Source organism: Solanum dulcamara, chromosome 10 (genome assembly GCF_947179165.1).
Source record: "Solanum dulcamara chromosome 10, daSolDulc1.2, whole genome shotgun sequence".
Lineage (NCBI taxonomy): Eukaryota > Viridiplantae > Streptophyta > Magnoliopsida > Solanales > Solanaceae > Solanum > Solanum dulcamara.
In genome coordinates, this window is record NC_077246.1 from 57,590,539 (window position 1) to 57,595,249 (window position 4,711).

The following is a 4,711-nucleotide window of genomic DNA, read 5'->3' on the forward strand; positions in this document are numbered from 1 at the left end:
ATTCATATAATATAGGGCTGGAAATTCTTAGATTCATGGAATAAGATCGGGAATGCTGAATGAAGTTACCACTTCTTATTCTAGTAATTGAGCATGTACATGAATCAACATGAAGTGTATGGGTCTAGGCCATGGGTATGGCGCTGATACATAAGATAGGAGTAGGTTATCACCTTGACTGAAATATAAGGAATATATTGAGATGGAAAAGCATTGATGTCTTATCCTAGTCAACTCATCACTACTTGAAGCTCAAAAACCTACTTTGATTTATTAACTCACCATCTCCCTCTTAGCTCGAAGGTCACCACCCTAAGTCTGCATATCAATTCTCTATTCTAAGCTATAAGCACAACACTCCACATAGTCAAGGCATCATATACACAAGAATACTTAAACTCTCTTGTTATACTATAATCAAAGACACAAAACTGCAACTAGGATTTCCTTCTGAGATACTTCTCTTAACTTGCTTCTATCTTGTAGGCATTTTTCTATAATCGTTGCTCTTATCGACATATATAGTCGCTTCTTATAACTCTTATGATCGTACTTATTCCCGCCACCACTCATCTTCTAAGTTCACCTACACCTAACTGAAGGAAACATAGATTAAATTGAGATACTCATCATCATCTACATGTAACCCATGTTCGACCAAATTCTAATGGATACTATATAAAATATAATGCTTACCTCAACTCTCTCTCCATTGGCAACTGATGGATATTACCTAGACACCCATAGAAAATCATAAACTTAGAGCCTCATACAACTATATACTATCTCAGATACACATCTTAAGCCTCTTCTTACCCAATGACTTAGCCACAATTACTGTTTTCATCTAAGGGTCACACACACCACATTTGGGACATCACACCCCTTGCAAGTTAATATCTTAACTTCTCTCTATGTCAAGCCTATTAGAGAAAACTCAAAACTAACTGTATCACACTTATAATGCATCCACTTTTTTTAAAAAAAATGCTCATCAAAATTCAAGCTTAGGAACTGATTTACGACTACTAGATAAGATTGAAAAATATTAGACTACTAAAACCTCATGAAAAGAAATCGATATTTATCTCACATTCTATCTAATTATAATCTATTATCACACTCCCTTTCACCACCTAAGTACTATATACCTATTCACTATACCTCATCATAAACTCCTTTTCTAGTTCAAGTATACTCTAACTCATCCTAATCAACAATTCACTCTCTACCTTCTATCGTGGAATCCATACAAAACTTATTACTCCTTAGCCAATAGATAAGGGAATACTTCCTCAATAGAGACTTATTGGGTACATAACTGCAACTATGTACTATACTCAATAACTATTCCTGTTCTTTAGTTTGCCATAGTTCCAAATGTATACTTCTAACTTTGGGCACTTCTAATATTACTGGCTCATAACAACGCATATCATACTAACCTTTGGGTGTCAATACTACCCAAGATTTCTAAAATATACTTCCCTCCTCAAGGATAACATTTGGAGCAAGGTTTAGATAATAAAGTTGGAGGCTCATCTTACTTTGGCTCAAATGCATGATTCATATGAATAAGGGTGCATACTTTCGAATAGATAGACTTAAGCACACTAATGAGCTCCTCTTAGGCCCTTGTGTAGTCTCTTTACTTTCTAAAGACTTTATCTAAGAGTAACTTTACAATAAGAATGTCAGCTTGACTATTCTAACCACCTTGAGTATGAGGGGTAGTCAAACAAATTTGAGCAACACATGAATATGAATAAGATTATTAGAGGACAACTCTATTGCACAATCTATAACCTAAAATATTTGATATACTACCTATATACATGATATACAAGTGATATACATGGTCTATGGACCCTATTATGACCCATAAAATGATCCATGCTCATGGATGGATCCATGAAATTCATGACCAAATTTCTAGTCTCTGATCTCAATCCACTAGTGGAATCCACAACTCGTGGTTGCTTCTATGAGCCGTGGTTTCAATCCTTAGTTCATGAAGCAGAATTCTCAAATTGGAGCATCTGTAATAAAATGGTCATAACTTTTTAATCCGAATTGAAATGAAGCAAACTTGGTGGCATTGAAAAGAAGACTCAAAGACCTTTAATTTGGTGGGTATGAGAAACATAACCCCTAATATTCTAAGAGATATAGTCATTTGAAATTAACTCTTACATTTTCTTATGTAAAAACTTAATCGGTAGAGAATCTTGAACTCGACTAAGTACTAGAGATTCTTTATGACCCTAATTCTCAACAAATACACTTCAAAAACTTAGAAATTTATCCTAACACATATATACAATTAAACATATCAGCTTTAGGCCTATATACATATGAATAATTGATTGGGTCTCAACTTAGAAATTTTTTAGGTGTTACAATATCTCCCCTTGGGATCATTCGTCCTCGAATGATGTCAAAGCCAGAAAAATACACAAGGCATAAATTCAAGCAAAAACTAAAATATTCACGCATAAATATGTATTGAATCTCAAAACATGGAAAGGAGTATTACCTTAAACGTTTTCATCAAAATTTCTCATAACTTTTGGGAAGAGAATTATGGGCATGATATAAGAATAGGAATACTATGCATTATAGGATACAACTGATAGCTTTTGATCTTTGCAACTCTTCTCCACTACGCTCTTCTTTCTGAATACTACACCTTTTTTTTATTAAAACTTATAACTCCCACCAAAGCCTAAGTCTAAATGCATCCTATCATGGACTTCAACCCTAACTCAAAGTTACAAGGTGCTACCTCCTTTAGAGAATACTACTCCTTCTTACCACTCTAATTCACTTACTTGAAACTTTTAACAAGAAGTCACCAATAATCTATTTTCATCATCCATATAAAAACAAACACAACATTTGAGCCTTTCTAATCACTTTATGGCTTCTTTGTAGTCACTACCACCTAAGAATTTTTATGTCTTTCTTAGCATCTCTAAACCCGCAATTTCATTAACTTCTACTAAAGGGAATACCAATATTCTCTTACCTATCTATTTTATAAAATAAAATCATATATCTCTCTTCCTGCACGTCTATAACCTTAAATAGATTAATAATCATACCACAACAAACATAATAAGGAACACTCACTCTTTCCCATATGCCATAAATCAAATACTACCATCAGCGTCGCTATCAAGACTGGAAAAAAAAGGATCACTGGAAGGGCTTAGAGCAAAAGATCATAAGCACAATTCATTCAAAAAATCTGATCAGTAAACATACATGACGTAACATGATTTGTATAATATAGGGCTGGAAAGTCTGACATTCATGGAATAAGATCGGGATTGTTGAATGAAGTTACCACTTCTCATTCTAGGAACTGGCATGAATGTGAATCAACATGAAGTGCATGGATATGGCGCTGATACACGGGACAGGAGTAGGGCATTACCTCAACTAAAATATAAGTAATATAATGGAATGAAAAAGCATTGATGTCTCACCTTGGTCAACTAATCACTACCTAAAGCTCAAAAACCTATTTTAGTTCATTACCCCCTCATTTCCCTCTTAGCTCGAAGGTCACCACGCTAAGTCTGCGGACCAATTTTCTTTACTAAGATATAACCACAACACCCCACCCGATCAGGGCATCATTATACACAAGAATACTTAAACTCTCCCATTATATTATACTTGAAAATACAAAATCGCTATTAGGACTTCCTTTTGAGATACTTCTCTTATCATCCTTCCATCTTATAGGTATCTTTCTATAATCACTACTCTTATCGGCGTACATAGCCGCTTCCTCTAACTCTTTTGATTTTACCACTTCCGACCATCACTCATATTCTAGGTTCACCTAGATCTAACTAAAGGAAACTTCACCGCAAAAAAATAGCATTTAGCGATGAATTGTAGCGACAAACAACATTCCCTCGGTATATAAAAATAGATTAGCTATGGAAAAATAAGTTGGTTGCTAAAATATCAAAGAAATATTAGGATCTTTAATAGAGATGGATTAGCGACAAAAATTTAAATTCATTGCTAAAATTTGGTGCCTTTATTTTGCCTACAAAAATAGCGACGTATGGTTGGTGATAAAATTATTAACGTATTAGCGACGGATTTAACAATGCAACATTTTATCGCTGTTATTTTACTTCTTGCTATCAATATTTTGGCCGTTGGCTAATCTCTTTTAAGTCATAGAGAAATATGTAGCGACAGAGTGCATAACCGTCACTAAATGCGTCGCTATTTTTTACCCAATATTTTTAGGGTACAAATATTTCCCTCTCAATACTAAAAACTTTTCCCTCATTTTCATATAGTGAGAGAGTGAGGAAACCTCTTGTCGCTCACATGGAGGGGAACCTCTCGTTGCTCTCCACCCGGCCATCACCCACCCGCTAATATAATATTTTGAAAGTGAAATTTTTTAGATCATGGAAGAAGGTGAATTTAGTGAGTTTAGTTCAATGAAATCTCACCAATTTGAGTAAGTATTCTTTTCATTTCAGCTCTATTTTATTTGCCTTTGACCAGTAGAATGAGCAATGAGCAACAATTTTTGCAATCAGCTCTATTTTCAGTCATGTATTTAATTTTTTTGTTTTGACGGATTTTGGGCTGAGATCTAAGTGTTTTGAGAGTAACTGTGGTATTTTTATAGATGTCAATATAGTTTATTGGCTTTAAATTAATGTGTATTTGT